We start from the raw sequence: 22,736 nt of genomic DNA on the forward strand, positions 1-22,736 counted from the left end.
AACTGACTTCCTGCCCCATCTAGATAAATAGCCGCATCTCTCAATTAATGTTTGAAATTCTCCCTTTCGGATTCTCTGTTTGTTGTGAGGATAGATGTACCAATGACATCGCTTTTGAAATTTTTTAAACCTCTTTTATAAAAGGTACAAACATAATTTAGCAAATGCAGTCAGTATTTAAAGTATGCACAACTGCAACCACTTTGCGCAGTGAAAAGAGCTGCGACACAATGCGCCCTTCATATAGCAAATAGTGAAGCTGCATAGCTTTTATAGCGGTATGCTCCTAGTGCAGTGGTTCCCAACCTTTCTCAATGTAGGGACCACCTTGGTGTTTGGAATTTTCCCACGGACCACTAATCACACATTTTTCACAACAGCATTTTAAACTAATTTGTACGTGTATATGTATAAGTACTTATAGAAAGTAAATCATTTATATAACATACCTAACTTAATGGGATTCCTGGGCTTGAATCTTCACTACCAGGTCAGTGAGGAATGTTATCATTTTGCGCATTGAAAGTTAATGGCAAAGTTCCTGTTTATTTATTTATTTTTGTTTTTCTATTTTTTGTATGTGATTTACCCCAACATTTGGTTTACATGTTCAAATCCCTAGTTAACAGAGTTACAATTATCTTTGAGAGCCTGTTGTTCATGATTATTAGGCTATTATCTTGTTTATATTAAGTGATGAAATTGTTGACTTGAATGTGTGGAAATGTGCCGTTCTCCTCCTAATGACGCCATTTGAATCAATGTATATTTTTAAACAGGTATAAATATAAATACATTCATGAATATATTCATGTTGTTATTAATAATCAACCAGATAGCTAATATAAACGTAACTAAAGTATTCATGTTTTTAAAAACTGTTAGAAATGTAATAGCCTAATAATAGCTTGTTTTAGAAGTCTATGTATATGTATCTAAAATGTGGCACTACTTGGGAATGTTTGTTATAATAGTAGAGAATTTTTGTTATACAAAAACTAAGAGTTGCACCACAAATAAAACAATAGCAAACTAAAAATACCCTTTAAGATATACAGAGAGGACTGCAATCTAAATGGAGTGATCTACTGTCCATTGCATATAAATATCATGTTTTAAAATCAGCCTTCCAGTGAAAAAAGAAAGGATATTAAACACAAACAACTACATTTTACTTGACGGTAAATTTAAAAGGGAGGCTGCTATCTCATACACATGACTCACTATACTATTATAGCAAGTCCTGCGCACGAGATATTATGTCATGTGTATGAGATAGTAGCCTCCCATTTTAATTTTTACACCATGTAGGTTTACGGGTTCCATACATTACTATGCCACACATACATCACATTTCTTTTCCAGCATATCAAACATGTTTTTGTGTCCTTTATAAACAAAACCAAAATCCAAAAAAAAGAAACAAAAAAGCTAAAATGATTATGACAGTTGTAAATATTTGTATACTTGGAAAAGTACAAAATAAATAACTTGTCTCACTCCAGATGTGTTAATATTCCAACTATTCTAAATGGATTTTCCAATTCACATATAATTCTATGACAACATGAAAACAACCATGGTTGTTCTAGTTTTAGACCTCGTCTGACCTGCCCAGTGGTGACTACACATGTTGTGTGAAGTGAACCCACCTACTGTACCAGTTAAGCAGTGTGTGCTGGAAAGCCTTATCAAAACATGAATCAGGTAAGGGCGCAGTTGTGGCCTTACCTGACAATTTCCTGTCTTTTTCAGAATTCTCAGTAGTTTTTTGTGTTTAATATATATATATATATATATATCAGTGGCAGCTGGTGGCCAAAAAAAATGGGGAGACAGAAAAAAGACTGAGGGCTTGGGGGTCTGTGGTGGTGTGGCAGAGTGTCCCGCCCCTATATATATATATATATATATATATATATATATATATATATATATATATATATCCATATATGTGCACTGTTTTATTATTATTTGTATTATTGTTTGCATCACGGATAAAAGCGCAGCGTATTTGTTATTGTTTTTGTTTTTAAAAACCTCGTGAGGATGCGTGACTGATCAGCTAGTGATTATTTAACTAGCTGACAGTCACACATCCTTACTAAACTCATGCAGACTGTGACCATCTCCTGAGTTAATTCATTGATTAATTGTTGCTAATCAGGAGATGGTCACTGTATATAAACATGCAGCTCTCTACCCTTGGGGAAGTGTCAGAGGCGAGACAGGTTTTTGAGAGAGAGAGGAGATTAGAAGCTAAACAACTGCTAAACCTTATTTGTTTATTTGTTTGGCCAATGTGCCCTTTTGTTTCTGTCTTTTGTGTTTGTTCAAATCGTTTGTTTTGTTATTATTTAATAAAAGCACTGAGTACGGTAGCGTTCAGTTTCACCCGCCCATTCATTGTTTTTGTGTTGCTCCTTCCTGGCCCGTGACGTCATAACAGCAACAGCTTGGTCACAGGGTCCCATTAAGCCCCCAGCAGCAGAAGAATCGTATTATTGTATTCTGACTGACAGCACTTTTCATATTATTTATTTATTTATTTATTTATTTATTTATTTATTTATTTATTTGGCAGGCACCTTTATCCACAATGACTTACAGGTGTTACAGGGCAGTACTGTACAGGGTCACAATGCAGGGTTAATATTTAAATACAGTATAATTTACAGTAAGTTTAAATAATACAGTAACCCATCATGTATCTGCCCATCACATATCCACCCTAACCATTTATCTGCCATGATCAAGCTCTTCAGCAACAGCTATAGAAAAGCAAAAGCAAGTTGTGCTTACAATTGAAAAATTCACTTCTGGAAATAGGGTAACATTGCACAAGATTTTGGAATTGAACAATTACATTGCGGCTGTGCAAAGCAGCCACAAAACATATTTCCCCAGTGTGCAGGGCCTCTGCCCTGTCACACTGTATAGAGCAGCTTGTTGTAGGCGGGCTACAGGATGTGAGGATAGCAGCAGGGGGGCAACTCAAAGCAGTGCTCAAACATGTGAACGAACGTCTGTGATTATTAAGCACGAAGATAAGTGCTGTCCCTCGACTTGTAATTACTGGCTTTTTATAGGGAGGCCTAGAATCAGTGGGGCCGGTGTTAGAATGCTGGGGATGAAAGTGATTTTAAAAAGAATTAAGAATGAACCTCTCTGGGCCTTATTTGGAGGCAATTACACTGCAAAGAGCAAAATCAAAAACTAGCAAGGCCTTTCTATGTAATACTTCTGAAATCATTATGGTACACCTACTTTCATTTTATTCTACATTACATTAAAGAGCAGGTGGTACATTTATTCTATTAAACTCTAGGATAATCTCTCCACTCTTATATATGTGCATGAGAAATATTTCAAACAAGAACAAACTCATGAGTGAACACTGAAAGCTCTCACTCTGCCTGACAGTAACACCACAGGAGAACAGTGTCCAGGTTCTCATATTTCTACTTCTGTATTTAAATCTTTCTATTGCGTAGGTAAAAACACTTCAATTAACAACCATTGTTTGCAGGATGCAATAGGTATCAGAAAATACAGTATTACATTTAAACAAGACAGGGTGCGAGCAATTTCACATGTGATGCTCTAAGTGCTGAGTAATGCAAAAGATGTAGCTGCCTGACTGTGGCAAAGTGGTTTGCAGTGCGCAGGTGTAGAGGTGATGCAGTGCTCAAGACATTGACAAACAAAGTACTGGTGAAATGGTGGTTTATTTATAATTCCAATGCCACTTGACAACAGTAAAATAATGGAAGACTGGTAATACACAACGATGTGTATTACGCAGTTAAATAAACACAGGGTTCAGTCCCGAAATAATGGACACAGTATTTAAACACACACACACAGAACACAAACACGATCACAAGTCCAGAGTGAGTGCTGCAGTGCAAGTGATGAAATACAATTTACTCAGTGAGTACGAGTGCAGTGAAGTCCGGGTTGGGTGCTGGCCTTAAGCGACAGCTCCCGGAAGTGTTAGCCGTCTATAAAAGACAAACAGTACAATTAACACAGCAAACAAAACAAACACGAAACACTCACGGTACATATACGGTTCTTCAGCGTTTCGTCCATAACCATAACAAAAGGAACAGTTCACATCGTCACATCCCCTTTTATACCGTTTGCCACGCCCCCTTGGTTAACAAGTGCAATCGTTTTTCTCCAATGCACGATCGCCATATGTCACAAAGACGGCCGGAGTGGGTGGCGTCAGACCAGATCCAGGAAATAAACAACAGAGACTTGGGGTTTTGGTGAAGCTGAGCGCGTGATCGCGCTCAGCATTTAATAATTAACAGACAGAAAATAAAAAAGGTTGTAACACAAAACACAAGGCACGGCACTGGTAGCCAAAATAAACAGATAAACAAAACGGACAGACACTAACAAACAGGGACGAACAAACACGGTGAGAAACACTTATTATTATTATTATTATTATTATTATTATTATTATTATACTTGTTATTATTATTCTCATTACCTCCTCTCTCTCCTGTTCTTTCGCCTTGAACACCCAACCCCGAGTGAAAGAAATGTGCATCTATATATACTGTTGTGCTGGGATTCAATTATTAATTAATTATTCACTTGAATCCCAGCACGTGAATTAATTCTGTGCAACCCCGTGCTCACATACTATACTTTAAATGCACGTGCAGTGATGTGCAATCCCGTGCCTAAATACAAATATACAATTTAAATACTCTTGCTGCACACACCCATTTATATCCCGTGCAGCCATCTCTATACACCAACATTAACACATGCACGCAACATACAACACAGAAATGCACACAGAGGCGGAGCACATTGCCACACCATATCACTTCCCGTCTGGGGGATGACTTGGTGTACTGTGACTCTGCCCCCTTTCTAGATAGCTGACTTCCACTTTTCCATGGAATTATTTGGCAAATCATCCAGTACAGGGCAGAGAGGCCATTGCCCCACTGCCAATTAAAAAAATAATACACCTTAAGAAATTAATTTACTGAATTGTTTTTAGTTAATCCAAACATTGGCCATTTGTCTTAGAAGGAGTTAGTTTAATAGTTATAATTAGCATGCATCCTGCATAGATCTGCAAGTTATAATGGCCAACTTCTCCTGGTTTAATGATTATATTGCACATAAGCTGGCGATCAATGCTGAGCTCATGAGACTATTGATCCGTATGACTGACTAAAATTGAGTGCATTACTGCATGTACTTCCTAAAGGAATATGGAAGTAGACAGAACAAATGCATGGTTTAATGTTGCTTATCTCTGCGCTGTATGCATTCCTGAAATAGCTTTTTCAACATAGTGACGTTTTTTTTTCTTCTGGGTCATTCATTACTTGATTAAAAAATGTAGCCAAACTCATTCCATCCAGCTGAGTTTCATTTCCAAGGTACCGAATCCAAGTAAATGCTCTCTTTCACCTTGGTGAGCATGTCTAGACAGAGACAGAAAACCAACAGCAATCAGGGTGAAAGGCCTCAGTGCTTTCAGTGATAGCAAACCCAGTTAAAAAGGTTGTTATACATGAGGAACTGTCTGATTATTCTGTTAACTGATGCAGTTTGGGTGCAATGCCAATGCTTATTTTATAGAGGTGCTCTATTCATGGAGGATTCCAAAATACAAATACAACCCCTGTGCAGACCATTCCTTTAACAATTCTATTCTCCTTCCATTATGCCCCCAGAGAACTATTAAACCAAGAGCAGTCTTATTGCAGATTGAAAAAATACATTCAAACAAAGTGGAGAACAAATGAAGTCAAATGTATTCTACGATTTTAAAGGTTTGTAATCATAGAAAATGTGTTGGTAATGTAAGAAAACAAGGCCTACTGTTATCGTAATATCTATTAGACCCTGAGAGTAGAATTACCAGACATGACAATTTCAAATTACAGTAATCAGGTTTTATTATTAACATACAGGTAGAATTATACAGAGAAATCCACTACTACTAGAGTATATGAACTAGCCCGAATACAGATTAACAGATCCTGGCATCTGGACAGTTGGCGATGTCAGCTATAGCTCCCCTTTTTCTAACTGTGAGTCAGTGCTCCAGCATAACAATATTTGTAACCTGAACCCCCATCCTCTACATGCAACAACACACATTCCTCAGCTGAGGAGAGAGAGAGAGAGCTTAGCATCCCTGTGATAAAGAGAGAAAGAATTGATGCTGTAACTCTCCCTCCCGACCAGAAAGGGTGCTGTGTAAGGTTGGTAGTACACTTCCCCATAGACGGGTTGACTCGACGGTGGGCAGAAACAGGAAGTCGGACATCTTGGAGGAAGCGCGTAGCTGCCCATACTCTAAACGATTCCCATGCGATCAGCTGTGGGCCAGGCAGCGATTGGTTACAACGGGGCGCCGGGCTGATTGCAGGGAGGAGTTGGGCAGTACAAAGGGGATGCAGCTACGTGAGTACAGCCCCTTGCACTGAAAATGTAATTGACGGTCGGAGCTTTGTTTGTTTTTGTATTACATGTTTGTTTGTTGTTGCAGAGGAGGATTAAGGAGCCAGGGGCTGCAGCTACAGAGCCAGTCCACTCCTCTGAGCACTTCCCTCCCCTCACAGCACCAGCACTCACCACCGTCCCGACTTTTGAAGAGCACTCTTTCGTGTACGAGACGTGAATTGTGGATTGTAATAATTGTTTTGTAATAATTGTTTTTGATACCATCGTTGGTAGAGGGGCAGCCCTTTTTGTTATTTATTAAAATAAAGCACAGACGTTTTTGGGAGAAATACTGTTTGGACATTGTCTTTGTTTCCACACTACGCGCACCTGTCGACACTTGGTCATCAGAAGAGGGATCAGGATGGACCCGGCTACATTTGCAGCGATGTTGGAGGCACAGGAGCGAAGACACCAGGAAGGGATGGTGGCCATGATGGAGAGGATGCACGCCATGTTCCTGTTGGCCAATCAGAGGAGGGAACTGGCGGCAGAACCAGCAATGCCTCTACCCAAGATGCGGGTAGTGAAGATGTCGCTGGAGGATGATCCCGAGGCCTACCTGGTTGTGTTTGAAAAGCAGGCAATGGCAGCACAGTGGCCTCGGAATGGTGGGCTACCCAGTTGGGCCTCAATTTGATCAGGGAGGCCCAGGCAGCCTACCAAGCCATGACATATGAGGGAGCCCTTGATTACGATCAGGTGAAGCAGGGCATTCTATAGCGGCTCGATATCACAAAGGAGATGCAACGTCGCCGGTTCCGGGAATATCAGCGACTCTCAGGACTGCGACCCCGCATGGTGTCACAACAGCTAGTGGATCATGTGACCCGGTGGTTCTGTCCCGGCACCAACGATGCAGAAAAAGTGACCGAGTTGATTGCTATTCAGCAATTCGTGAAGGTGCTGGGGCAGGACACTCAGAACTGGGTCACCCATCTGCCTACACTACCGGTCGTCACACCCGCTCCTCCCTCCAACCGACCCAGACCGACGGGCCCAAGGATGGGACCCCCACAGCACTTCACCCCCTCCCCCCCGGATCAACACCTCATCGTTACCCCATGGACCACCTCCCTGCACAACAATGGAGAGCGAGGTCGACCCCCAGCGGGGTAACAGCAGAGAACCCCTACCCGTTGCCACACCGGCAACGGGACATACATTCGTGGGCGCCCTTTCACCCCACCTGTTACTGGTGCCATAAGGTTAGCCACCTCGCCAGGAATTGTCGGCGGCGATAGAATGTGGTGCAGCCTCCCATTGTGTATGGACAGCACCAAGTAAGTCCAGGGGTAATGATAGGGAGGGGTCTTGCATTGTTGATGTACTCAGGATGTGGGCAAACTTTAATTGAAGAAGCTCTGTTGACGGGGTACCTTGGTGGTCACGTGGGGTAGTGATCATTTCCTGTATTCATGGGAATAACAAGGACTACTGTTTCACTAAATTAGATTTGAATGTTGGATGTCATATCTGCCGTGTAATCGTGGCAGTGGCTGCAAAGTTGCCATATCCAGTTATTTTAGGTCGAGACTGGCCTCATTTTGAAACAATGATTAATAAAACGGTAAGGCCAGTCTCCGGTAAGACCATGGGAGCAGCGGAGGAAGATATTGGGAACATTTTCCCTCTGCATGCTGATTTGTTCCATTCCCGAGTTTGCCCGAAAAAAACAAAAAGAGAGTGAAGGCTAGAAAAATGGGAAGGAATGTCAATGAAAAAAAATGATCAAATGCAAGGGAAAGGGGATCGGGACTCAGTGTGACCTGCGGGGGCGGGTTACTGAGGCCCCCAGTGCTGAAGCTACCTTAGCTCCGCTCGACATCCCGAAATTCTGGGGCCAAGATGTGTAGCTAACATTAGAACAAATCGCTGGCTCACATCTGGGGGCAGGTTCGGTCTATCAAGGGGAAGGAAGTAGAGGAAAATCGTCCGCTTACATATCCTCATCACATTATTGTCGGGCATTTATTGTATAGAGTATCCCAAGCCACGAGCACAGTCAGATTTTAACACAATTACTCATTCTCCACTCTTTTCAATGTGAGATCATGCGGTTGGCTTACGATGTCCCATGTTCTGGCCATTTAGGTAGCGACAAGGCTCAGGAACGAATATTGGCTCAATTTTATTGGATGGGAGTTTTTAGTGAGGTGACGAGATATGTGTCAGAATGCCCGGAATGCCAGCAAGTAGCGCCGGGGCACACATTTTGGTAGTGGTGGACTACGTGACAAGATATCCAGAGGCAGTACCATTGAGATCCACTAGTGCTGCAGCAGTTGCTCGAGAGTTAGTGCAGATTATAGCAAGAGTAGGGATTCCAAAAGAAATCCTCACTGATCACGGAACGAATAGTATGTCACAATGTTTAAAGGAGTTGTATAAATGATTGCTTCGGTCCATTCAGACGCGTGAACGCATTTATCATCCGCATACGGATGGTTTGGTGGAACGTTTTAATCAGACTTTGAAACAGATGCTGAAGCAGTTTGTCAACCAAGAACAGAAACATTGGGCTAAACTCCTCCCATACCTAATGTTTGCAGTGAGAGAGCTCGACAGGGTTCTCTCTTTTTGAGCTGCTATATGGGAGGCAACCCCAAGGTATCTTTGATCTTGTCAGAGAAGGGTGGGAGGAGCAAACAAAGAAATCCAAAAACATAGTCAAGTATGTAATCATGTAAAGAGACCGCCTGGAATTGGTCAGTCATTTGGCCCAAGAGAATTTAAAACTACCTCAGCATCGCCAGGAGCAGCAGTACAACAAACAAGTATGGATTCAGACTTTTTGGCCAGGAGACAAGGTATTGTTGCTACTTCCTACTTTGGAGTCAAAAGTTGTATGCTAAGTGGCAGGGGCCATACGAGGTGATACAGGGAATTGGTAATGTGAACTATGAAATCAGGCAACCCGATCGCCGAAATAAGAACACAATTTAGCATATTAATCTGCTAAAACCCTGGAAAGGGGGGGGATCACCACGTGACCAACTGATCTAGATGCACGCTTGATTCCTAAGCTCCGCTACTCGCCAGCTATATTTACAAAATTCCTCCAGTTTACGAACTCACTGACAATTCTGAACTAATTTAAAACATGGCTAACAATCAAGGGATTAAAAAACTCCTGCCTCCAACCCGGTGGAACTACTTAAAAAAATTCTAACTGAACTAAAATCCCTTAGCTCTAGGTTTGACACAAAAGGTAATGTGATCGACGGCGCTCTGCACGCTATTGTGACCTCTGTTACTACTCAGGAAAACTCGCTGTCATTCTCATTGAATGCACTCATTGAAACCGCAGAGGACAGGATTGCAAGTTTAGAATCTATTTTACCAGCAAACAAACTGCTACTAAACTCTCTCAAGGACAGGATGATACAGTTAGAGGAGAAATCCAGAGCAGACGTAAAAACATTCGAATAGTGGGCCTGGCTGAAAGAGAAGAGGGTTCGGGTCCACTGTTTAAATATCTGCATATTTCGAGACATCAGCCTTGGCCACCAAGTTCCTGGAGAAGGAATTTGAAAGCCATTCTGCGGATCCCCCGGTGTGAAATTGAAATTGGATTACACACCAAGAATTGTCTTTTCTTTTATAAAGTGTGGAGGTAAGGTAAAGAGTACTATACCTTCCTTGTTTGTTTTGACATGTTTTGTTGATAAGAAGATCACTTGACAGTTTAAACATATACTTGCTGCAGCAGGCACAATAAGAACTCTCCCTTTTTTACTATGACTGTTTTCTATTTTCATCTTAATTATTTTATAATAATGTTCTGCATTGACTTTATAATAATGTTCTGCTTTCACATGCACACGCACATGCTGCCTATACACTATTCTAATATTTTATATTTATCTAAGGACTTTTTTTCTCTTTTTATCTCTTCTAATCTTTACTGAGCCACTTGGCTTAATGACTTCATTGACTTTTGACCATTACAGACTACTAAAACTGTATTTTGCTTCATATTTAATATTCGCATTGTTAGTATTAGTGGTACTATTATTGCTGCTGTTGTGATCAATACTATTGCTGTCCTTTTATGTACTTACTTTTTTTTATGAATGCCTAATGAGGTGACTTCTTGTAGTACTAACTGTAACGCTGGTTGGGTATGTTTTAAGTAGGAGCTTGATTATGGTTGTTAATTTGGCCTTGAAAAAGATGCTGTTAAGTATAATCTTGATTACATTTATTATGGCAGTGCACACTGATGCAGAAGACAATGGCTGCCAGGTTGTTTGGGCTTGGCTGGGTTATGGGGAGGGAAAGGGGGTTTGTTTTGCTTTGCTTTGTTTTTGTTTGCAGCTTTTCTTTCTCTACCACTGCTGATTATGCTATTTACTTAACCGCAACTGCACATGTTACATCTTATGTTTTATTCATTGCAATCAAGCTTTTTTTTGTATCTAGGACTATAGCACCATGTGTAGCCTGAGGGTTACACATTTTATTCCAACCCACATAAATCCTGTTCTACCCTGGATTATTTTTTTATTCCTCATAATTATGCTCATTCAATATCATCATGTTTCATTGATTCTTTAGTCCTCTCAGATCATGCACCTGTTTATTTGTAATTGATAAATGTACACCTAAGACAACAAACTGGATGTTTAACACATCATTTCTATCAGATCAGTAATTGTGTGATAAAGTTTGTGAGCTGATTGTCCATTATAAGCAGGATAATGAGGACTATCTTGTCTCCCCAGCTACTTTGTGGGATGCTTCTAAAGTAACCATTCATAGTCATTTAATACCTTATGCCTCAGCTAAAAAAAAAAAACAACATTAATACAACACAGAAGGGAGCTGGAAGCACAGGTGAGTCATTTGGAACAGCTGCATAAGCAAAATCCAAATGACACAAACTAGAATATTTTGTCTGCAGCTAGCGCTAAGTTTAACCTGGATCACACTAGGCATACAGAAAAACTACTATTTCTTAGTAAACAAACATTTTCTGAATTCAGTAATGAACCTAGCAGATTTCTTTCTCACCAGCTTAAAGAACAAATGAATGTCTTATCAATTAGAACCCCAGATAACACTATTACATATGACCCAACATTAATTAATAATACCTTCTATAGCAACCTCTATCAATCTCAATCAAAAAAGATATGCAAGCCTACTTAGATGCTATTGATCTTCAAAACATTTCTGATTATGATCATGGAAATTTAAATGCTCCACACCTGAGGAGGTTCAGGAAGCCATTAAGGCTATGCCTTCTAATAAATGTCCCAGATAGGACGGCTACCCAACTGAGTACCATATTACAAATGCTTTTGTCCTGAACTTATGCCGGTCTTTATGCCTGTGCTCAATGATTTTGTAGAAAGGGGTTCTTTGCCTAATTCTAAGAGGTCGGCTGTCATCAGTCTCCTAAAAAAGAAAGATAAAGGTCTACTGGAGTGCTCATCCTCTAGACTCATGTTATAAAATTACTGCAAAGTTATTGGCCCGAAGATTAGAGTCATTTCTCTCAAAGGTAATTAAGCCGGATCAATCTGGTTTTGTTAAAGGGAGGTATGCCTCTGATAATATTCGTCGACTATTAAATATCATTGATCATATAAACATACATAAAAAAACTGCAATGATTGTCTCATTAGATGCTGAAAGGCCTTTGATAGGGTGGAGTGGGGATTTCTTTTCTCAGTGCTTGAAAAAAGTTAATCTAGGACCTAATTTTATAAAATTAAATCAATGTGCTCTTGCCCACAGGCTCAAATACTCACTAATGGCATTTTATCACAACATTTTTCCCCTTGTAGAGGCACACGACAGGGGTGTCCCTTGTCCCCACTCCTCTTTGCCTTGGCAATAAAACCTCGCAGCATCTATTAGATCTTCTGCTTCAATTGATGGTATTCTAGCAGGTAATATACTCAATAATATCTTTAAGGCAAATTATTCCTCCTTAGTGAAAAGATTTAACAATCTGGACTCATCTACCAGTCTCTCTTATGGGTCGAATTAATGTGATCAGGATGAATATCCTTCCTAGATTGAATTATTTATTCCAGTCCCTGCCCTGCTATTTGTCTCCTTTTTTAAAGAGATCAATATGTATGTATTTAAATTTGTTTGGAACAAAAAAAAAAGAATTAGGTTTGCAACCTTGATTAAGCCCTCAGAAAAGGGTGGCCTTGCCCTGCGCAGTCTTGAACTATACTATTGGTCAGCTCAGGTCAGTCAGATGATGGGGTGGCTTTTAGATCGCCAAGATTCTCTTTGGATACAGATGGAATCCTTGTCAAGTCACCCTATCTCTCTGAGATCTCTTCCTTTTATTAATAACTATAAACCCGTGGGTCTCATTTGTGATGCATCATATTTTGCTTGCTTAGAATGACTAGAAAATTCATAAAATTACCACTGTGTGTTTCTGTCCTCTCCCCCCTCACTCTCAATCCAGATTTTCCTCTCACTATTCACATTCATTGGTGACATGTCACCAATCTTATATATTTTAGGTGCAGATCGAAATTCAGTAGTAGACCTCCTGATAATTAAACACACCTTGACTTCCATGTACTGTGCTTTCCTTTTATTTGTGTTTACCATTATATATCATATGGAAAATGTTTATGCTCCTCTTGGTCTTTTTGTGTAATGCAGTGCTTTTTTAATTTATTTAGTTACCTATTTATTTATTTATTTATTAATTTATTATTATTATTATTATTATTATTATTATTATTATTATTATTATTATGTTATCTTATTGTATTTTATGTATATGCTTTATATGTTTGTTACTTCTATATCATTAATAAAATACAATAAAAAATTGAATTAAAAAAAAAACCCTGGAAAGAAAGGGAGGCCTTATTTATAGCTTGTGACAGTTTAGAAGAGGATTTTGGTCCCACTGTCAGTCCACCAGCTACAACTAACATTCCGATGGGGGAACAGTTACTTCCGGATCAGAAACGCAAGCTCTTCCAGTTAGTGGAAAGGTTTGATGATGTTTTTTTTCTGACTTGCCTGGTAGAATTAATGTTATTCAACATGCTATTATTACTCCAACAGCTGTTAAGGTTCGGGAGAGACCGTACCGGATCCCAGAGAGTCGCAGGGTTCCTGTTCGCAAGGAGGTGGAGAATATCCTCGGGTTTGGAGTCATTGAACCTTCCCGGAGCAAGTGGTGCAGTCCTATTGTGATGGTGGGCAAGAAGGACGGCTCTACTCAGTTCAGTTCTGTGTGGAATTTAGAAAGGTTAATGCCCTCTCCAAGTTCGATGCATATTTGGATCTGACTAAGGGATACTGGCAAATTCCACTCACTCCGAGCTCAAGAGAGAAAACTGCTTTCTCTACCCCAGATGGCTTGTTCCATTTCAGGACCATGCCCTTCAGGTTGCATTGAGCTCCTGCCACCTTTCAGAGACTGATGGACCAGGTCTTGGCTCCCCATCATCAGTATGCTACCGCATGCATTGATGATGTGGTGATTTTTAGCTCCAACTGGAAGGAGCATATTACTAGACTTTCAGCCATCCTACAGTCTCTAAGGGAGGCAGGGCTAACATCCAAACTGGGCAGGTGTGCATTTGGCAAACAGGAGATCCAATATCTTGTCTAAATTATGGGTAATGGCTAGGTAAAGCCGATCACCTCCAAAGTCCAGGCGCTGGTGGAGACGGCGATCCCGAGAACCAAGTCACAGGTGAGATCACTACTGGGGTTAGCCGGCTATTATCGCCATTTTATCCCCGAGTATGCCACCATAGTCAACCCCCTGGTAGATCTCACCCAAAAGGCTGCTCCAAAAATAGTTAAATGGACAGTGCCGTGTCGGGAGGCATTTGATATGATTAAGAAGAGACTCTGTCAAGCTCCCGCTCTGATTTCACCAGATTTCAGTAAATAGTTCATCCTTCAGACTGATGCCTCCCAGATTGGTCTGGGGGCGGTCCTGTCCCAACAAGTTGACGGAGTAGAACACCCTATCATTTATTTGAGCAAAAAATGGCTCCTGGGGAGATTAAGTACTCCGTCATTGAGAAGGAGTGTTTAGCCATCAAATGAGCTACTCACACTCTTCGCTATTACTTGTTGGGGCGTTCTTTCTCTCTTGTCACTGATCATGCTCCTTTAAGTTGGTTACACACGATGAAGGAGAACAAATCCCTGATAACTCATGGTAGCTGGCGTTGCAACCCTTCCACTATACAGTGAAACATTGTGCGGGTAAGGAGCATTTTCAAGGGAGGGGGGACCATTGGGGAATGTAGAGTTGGCCGAGTATTCTTTCGGCATCACTCTGAGGGGTAAGATATGTGATAAAGAGAGAAAGAATCGATTCTGTAAATCTCCCTCCCGTCCAGAAACGGCACTGTGTAAGGCTGGTATTACATTTCCCCATAGAAGGGTTGACTCGACGGTGGTCACAGGAAGACGGCCATCTTGGAGGAAGTACGTAGCTGCGAGTACTCTAAATGATTCCCATATGATCATCTGAGGGACAAGCAGCATTTAGTTACACTGGGGCGCCGGGCTGATTGCAGGGAGGAGCTGGGCAGTACAAAGGGGACACAGCTGCATGAGCACAGCCCCTGGTTTGTGAAGGGAATGCCTCTTTGTTCATCCACATAACATGTTGTTGAAGAACTGTTATAATAAATTCAAGTTAAACAACTTCCCATCCACAAAATGTTTTTTTATAGTTAATCTGAAAAAAAGCATCATTCTGTAAAGAATTAAGAGAGAAATCATTTGATCATAGTACTGTAATTCCTGCAAATAAATGAACTGCTGTATTCACTTTCAAGATTGTGTACTTGGTTTGTGTATTAAATAGTCTCAACAATAAATGCGTTCTTAAGGTTAAGTACCATAGTAATTTGAATTCTATTAGCTAAGGGTAAAATAATAATGTGCATGTTTAAATTAGCACTTGAATCCAATGGTCTTCAATGGCAATGTAAAAAAAAAGATTCAGTTACATTTTCTCTAATTGTATGGGGCTCAGGTTTCTTTCACCCAGTAGACTCAAATTGCTTTCATTATTTTGTCAAGTGATTGAAACCATTAAAATACAGGTTGTAAGGAACTGCATCTCTATACTGTGACCAGAAATGCACATTTAGGGTGGCAAGATAGTAAGAGTGGCATTCAGAGCAACTATCAAACCTCACCTGCAACAACACTAGCCTTGTAAATGAAAAGCCCATTTCATCAGGTCAATTTAACTGGAATTACTTCTCTAATGGGCTTGATACTTGGAAGACACATTTATGTAAATGGTTATTGTAATTTTAGCTTCTAAAATACTACTTTTCATGACTCATTTCTAAACATACATTTCTTAACATTAGTCACTGCTATTTTATTAAACACATTTTTTTTTTTTGCTTTAATATATTTTCTTGGTCACCTATATACATTTGTCATCATATTTCATGTCATTTATTTACCCTATTTAAATGTTGCCTAACCGCTGAAACAGATTTACCAATAGAGAGATCCGTAAATCAACAGTCGCTTTCAATCCTGGTGAATTCAAGCAACTGAACTCTGGTGACAAGGCCCAGTCTGACCATTGAGGAATATAAGGCACGATGAGGTAAACTATCCCCAGTCTGACCAACAGGGTGTATGATGAGGTGAACGATCCCCAGTCTGACCAGCAGGGTGTATGATGAGGTGAACTATCCCCAGTCTGACCAGCATGGGGTATGATGATGTGGAGGCAGTGTGGTCCAGTGGTTAAAGAAAAGGGCTTGTAACCAGGAGATCCCCGGTTCAAATCCCACCTCAGCCACTGACTCATTGTGTGACCCTGAGCAAGTCACTTAACCTCCTTGTGCTCTGTCTTTCGGGCGAGATGTAATTGTAAGTGACTCTGCAGCTGATGCATAGTTCACACACCCTAGTCTCTGTAAGTCGCCTTGGATAAAGGCGTCTGCTAAATAAACAAATAATAATAATAATAACTATCCAGTCTGACGAGCAGGGGATATGAGGTACAATGATGTGAACTATCCAGTCTGACCAGCAGGGGGTAATAGGTACAATGATGTGAACTATTCAGTCTGACCAGCAGGGGGTATTATGTACAATGATGTGAACTATTCAGTCTGACCAGCAGAGGGTATGATGATGTGAACTATCCAGTCTGACCAGCAGGGGGTATGATGATGTGAACTATCCAGTCTGACCAGCAGAGGGTATGATGATGTGAACTATCCCGTGTGACCAGCAGAGGGTATGATGATGTGAACTATCCTGTGTGACCAGCAGAGGGTATGATGATGTGAACTATCCAGTCTGACCAGCAGAGGGTATGATGATGTGAACTATCCAGTCTGACCAGCAGAGGGTATGATGATGTGAACTATCCCGTGTGACCAGCAGAGGGTATGATGATGTGAACTATCCAGTCTGAGATATGATTGCATTTTGTCCGTGTGATTACTTACGCTATTATTAACACTAGAACCGCCAGATTTCTGAACTACCTAGAACCGCCACGTGGGTCACTGTGACCCATACATTTTCAAACTGCTTCATTATGAAAATTAAAGACATAATATTGGATACAACTAAAAAGTTTTATTCATGAACATCATATCTAACATTTGCATCGCATAAACAACGTATTTAAATGGAAAATTAAACATAAAGGCTTTATTTTTAAAATGAGCGCATATACAGCACGACTACAAATAGTGAAAAAATATAATAAAATATACATTTCAAAAGAAATGGGTATGTATATATACCCGTGTACAGGTGTAAACGGGTACATGTACACACAAAACTATAAAACCAAAATCATTGTTTCTAATACTATATGAAAATATAACACTACTTCCGGTATGACGGCTGCATTGTACTCTATGGAGGAGCGTACGCATCTGCCAGCTGACTGTGCCTGCATCCTAATACTTAATACTTTTAGAGGTGTCGTGAGTCAGCATTTATACGCAGCAACTGAAGATTCAATTACTTCCGGATTGGCTAGAAATTAACAAAACCGAACTCTGTGCGCAGTGAAGTATAGAAATATTTCAGTTTTGAGGTGGCTGATGATGGAATAGTAAAACAGTATAACAAGACCTTTTTTTTCCATGGATATTGTGAAGCAAAGCAACACTATGTTAAAATAAGTTATTGCTTTTCCTAAGTAAATATCTGTTAATGTCTATATATGCATATACGTTTGATATAGCAATTGTGTTATTATATTTTTCGGTATCGATATAACATTTTCATATCGTTGCCCACCACTAATGAAAACCCATTTGCAATGAATCTATTCACCCAGGGAAAACACATTCTTACAAACTCTCAATTTAACTGAAAATTGCTTCAATTATTATTATTATTATTTATTTTTTAGCAGACGCCCTTATCCAGGGTGACTTACAATTGTTACAAGATATCACATTATTTTTACATACAAGTACCCATTTAAACAGTTGGGATTTTACTGGAGCAATCTAGGTAAAGTACCTTGCTCAAGGGTACAGCAGCAGTGTTCCCCACCGGGGATTAAACTCACGACCCTCCGGCCAAGAGTCCAGAGCCCTAACCACTACTCCACACTGCTGCCCCAATTAGTTTAAAACCATTCAGCATACTATGAATACCCTGCAACAGATATCTTACTGAATTGTAATACTGACACATTCAAATTGTATACAAGTGAAAGGGTTGTTGACTGGCGGGTATTTTAGTAGCAATTAAGAGAAGAAAATTGTACAAGCCCAATGCACTACAAAACTGACAGTATGATTAAATACAATAGTGGTGATTAAGTAGCATAGACTATATATCAGTTGGCCTCCTTTAAATTTAGCAATAACGCTACATGTGTTTGGATCTGAGAAACTGGATTCATAAACTCTCACCCCCTTGCTCCATGCAGATGGTTGTTTAAATTACCAGAGAAAAAAAAAAATGACCTGTAAATTGCACTTTATATAAAAAAAATGAATGCACAAGTATGATGCAAGAACATAATAACCTTTGGGGATGTCAATACAAAGAACAAATGCTATGCAAATAGCTTCATCCCCCAGAGTAGTTGAGAGTTTACTAACTGAAAAAGCATAACTACATAAACACAAAAATAAACAGCAAAATGTTTCTATTAGGAATATTGAATGCTACTGTAGTTATTTATAAAGTGATGCAAGCTTGGTTTACTTAGGCTTGTCAGAATCGATTGAGGACAGGTGGGCTGGGAGAACCACACAGTGTTCTGGAGGTACTGATAAGCTCCCAGGAGAACCTTTTCAGAGTTTGTTGATTGTTAACCCTGTTTTTAATATTATTCACGAGTAGAATGTAATACATGTTGACCTCCAGTTCAAACACTGTTGAACTGAGTTGGCAAGACTGGTGTAAAGTAACCTGCCTTCAAATTCTGAGCAGTTAAATCCTGTTGGGAAGCATGGTGAAAGATACCCCTGAGACTTTTAAAAAGTGTTATACTTAATGTGCCAAATCCAGGAGGCCTGTGGTAGAATAACCCTGTCACAGGTTACGAAGCGCCAGGGTATAGTATGTGGCAGGGGTGTGATCTCCACATGTGAAAAAGGTTGGCCCAGGCTGTGGGAAGCTAGCACCGAGCCTCCCCCTTGTTAATACAAGAAGTAATGTTGTTGAAGCTGACAGTAATGTTGTTGAAGCTGACACCCTGGGATCCTTCAAGAAGCTGCTTGATGAGATTCTGGGGTCAATAAGCTACTAACAACTAAACGAGCAAGATGGGCTGAATGGCCTCCTCTCGTTTGTAAACTTTCTTATGTTCTTATGTTCAATATCACATTGATAGAGTCTTTCTTATGTTTGCAGGAATGCGGTTCAAACCTAGAGGTGAAGCTCTCTGGTCCTCAATGTGTAAAATGTCAGTCGGGGCCAGTGCTGAATGGAAAGCTCCAAGGACATCCTGTGGTGTTCAAGCTCTAGAAGAGACTTGAGGTATGGGGGGGTTGTGTTGGTAGAAGTCTGTTAGAGGAATGTGTGTAAAGGTGCAGTCTGCCACCTAGAGACAGAAATGTACTGCCACCTGAAGGCAATTGTTTGTGCTTGTTTTGAGAACAGGTTTTAGGAACAAAAGAAAAATCTTGCTGCTGACTTTTCAATGGAGCTTTTCGGATTTCATTCGCACTGCAACGAGAGAGCCCAGCCGCTCAACATGCAGCACAGCAGTTGGAACATGTGGCTCGGTGGAGCACGTAAAGGCAAGTACACATTACAGGGATTTTATTTCTGAATTTATAATTCATCTTATAAAGCCCCAATGAGACTTCCCCTTTAAAATATCAATGAATATGCATATTGCGGCAGGGTTTTGGTAATAAATAATGTAGAATATTGGGATGAATAAATGTTGTTCAATATTATTGAATTTAAAAAAAAAAAAGTGGAGTACTAGTCCTGAAATTTTAAAATGTTACTCAAAACCAATTAAGTCAGGTAAGTGCTTAGGTCATTATGCAAATGCTTTCTCCTGATGTGCTGGCTGCATAGCAAGTCAATGTGGACATAGTTCTGTCTAATGAATTCCCACAGATTTGGCCAGTGTCAAGCTCAATACCTGATTGTTTTTTTTTAATGTTTTTTTGTGTTTCTCAAGGGGTCTGTAAGAGGTCAGGGTGGGTGAGTTTAACACTTTTCTCTTTTATCCACAAATCAAAAACAAAATACCTTTTTCAAAACCTCTGTCTTCTGTCCCCTTGGGAGACTGACCTTTGCTCTGCATTTAAGGCAAGGCAGTGCCCAGTTCCCTGTCAAATAACAACAATACATATAAACAACACTGTATTAATTAAACAGGGTAACCTCACATACTGTGCATCAATATGATTTTTTGTATTCTAGGATGAAGGAGCAAGTGTCTTTTATTCATGGCAGACAGGTGCTCTACATATGCTGTACTTACTAAGGCGCTCACCTTGAATGTGTAAGCTCCTCAGTTTAGTTTAATACACTTCTATAAAATCTGACAAGTCTGGCTCATTTACCTCTGGTTTGTTTTTGTATTGCAGTGCAATAGCATACTAACTCAATGACTTTCAGGTCCATTATTAAACAACCTAGCCTTGTTTGGCACATTCCAATTGAGCCATGTGTACAAAAGAGTTTTTCTTAAAGGCATACTCAACAAGCAAATATTGGACTATTAAAGTGATTGTAACTAAATGAGGCTTTCCCTTTAAATGTTTGGACCAGGGAGACTAACAAGCCTGGTCTAGACAGACAGTCCCTGATTCTAGTTTTGTGTCCTAAGTAGGACTAGATTTGGCTTGGACACCAAAGCAAGAGTTTACCTACCGAACCACCTATTTGAACTACACACTTTTGAATCAAGGAAGTGGGAGGTTGCTATTGGGTGCTTACAGCGATCCTTACTATGAGATGAGAATGAAGAAAGTTCCAACACTGGGATGTTTACAGCTTCTTTCTGGACTGAAAGCAACATTTTGTCTCTTTGAAATGTACCGCACAGTAAGGGAGAATGGAAGTGTATGAGTGAGTGTGTGAATGAGAGACAAGTTATAGGAAGTATTTTAATCAGCTATTCCAACAACTCCAAACATGCTTTTCCTTCCTTTGTTTCACAAGAACAAGCTCAGTTAATGGATTTGGGGATCTTATCTTCAAAGTACTCCATTCAAACCAATTATTATTATTATTATTATTATTATTATTATTATTATTATTATTATTATTATTATTATTATTATTTATTTCTTAGCAGACGCCCTTATCCAGGGCGACTTACAATTGTTACAACATATCACATTATACATTATTTCAGATATCACATTATTTTTACATACAATTACCCATTTATACAGTTGGGTTTTTACTGGAGTAATCTAGGTGAAGTACCTTGCTCAAGGGTACAACAGCAGTGTCCCCCACTGGGGATTGAACCCACAACCCTCCGGTCAAGAGTCCAGAGCCCTAACCACTACTCCACACTCCACACAATTGTTTTCTACATCGGGCCATAAACACTTTCCTCCTATCAACTTGTTTTTCTTTGGCTATTTTAAGTTTGTCTTTGTTTCATCTCCAGTCACGTCTTTTCAGCATTGCGATTAACATGTATTTGGCAAATTCAACAACGCGCAATTTCAAACCTATTGAGTAGCATTTTCTTTTTTTTTCACTTTATCCAGTTTCAAAGTCACCTGCATTATTATAGCATTGCAGTTACAATGAACAAAAGACTTGAAAAATTTAGTACTCGGCTTTCTAACCAATAGCTGTTTGGTACGGATCCCAGGGGCAGGTTCAGTTTGAATGTTGACGAATCAGTGGCTCGGGAGGGTGAGAATATAAGGAAATTCTTAGAGACTGACAGCTATTGTGTTAACACTAAGTGAAGCAGTATAGCTGTGATGTTTTCGAGAGGAGGTCAGTCAAAATGACTAAGGGTATTGAGAGTAAAAATTTAAAACTTTTAATTCGAACAGTGGTTTTGTGTTTCTACCTAGCAACACGACTTGAATGCCATAGATCCTGAGACAAGTTTGTATGAGACATAACCGTGGCTGCAGTGATCCCATTGTGGCACTGGTATAGTAGTTTAAGATTACACACTGGCGCATTTATCGCTCCCCCCTTTTAAGAGCCCCGCAAAAATGCCTAGAAAATCGACTTATTCAACGTTTTTTTTATGGTACTATGAACACCCACACTAATGACACAAGGAAAGTTCAATTAATAGCAGGCATTCAAATATGAAAAGAACAGAAATCCTAAAGTCAGAAATATATCTTTAACATGAACTATGTATCAAAAGATAATCAATAGTATCAAACCTTCAATCTAACTTATGTAAATATACTTGTCTATAAATAGCAACTTCATTTGTGTAAATAACATGGTTATTTTTCACAGGTTATGTATCTAGTGAAGCAATTGTAGTTCATATGGACAGTGTAACATCGATAATATTCTTCAGTCCGGGCAACACTGAGTGATTCACGATTTGGTTGTGGTACTTGGGTCATTCATTTGTTCCTCTGTGCAATGATTCTTCAATTCCCAGCGGGATCAGCACAGTTTATACATTGTCATCTTTAATTCTTCAACCAGACTGTGGTCGAGCAGCCCTCTGATACACAGCAGGGATATATCTCACCCTGTCACAGTCTCTCAGCTTCTTTTACCATGGTCCTTGCTCTCTCAGGCTGTCACCACTTCTCCCCCTATCACATCTGCGGCTGAGGTTTGCATCGTGGTTTTCTTCA

General features: G+C 39.9%; 1 long non-coding RNA gene across 1 annotated transcript; it reads left to right on the forward strand.

The window, feature by feature from the left end:
• The first annotated feature begins 9,845 nt into the window (after positions 1-9,845).
• Positions 9,846-15,251, forward strand: LOC131701879 (uncharacterized). The gene is made up of 3 exons (XR_009309112.1): positions 9,846-10,108; positions 12,288-12,392; positions 13,549-15,251. It is a non-coding gene; the product is annotated as an uncharacterized LOC131701879 (long non-coding RNA).
• The last annotated feature ends 7,485 nt before the right edge of the window (positions 15,252-22,736 follow it).

This window comes from Acipenser ruthenus, chromosome 27 (genome assembly GCF_902713425.1).
Source record: "Acipenser ruthenus chromosome 27, fAciRut3.2 maternal haplotype, whole genome shotgun sequence".
Classification (NCBI taxonomy): Eukaryota; Metazoa; Chordata; class Actinopteri; order Acipenseriformes; family Acipenseridae; genus Acipenser; species Acipenser ruthenus.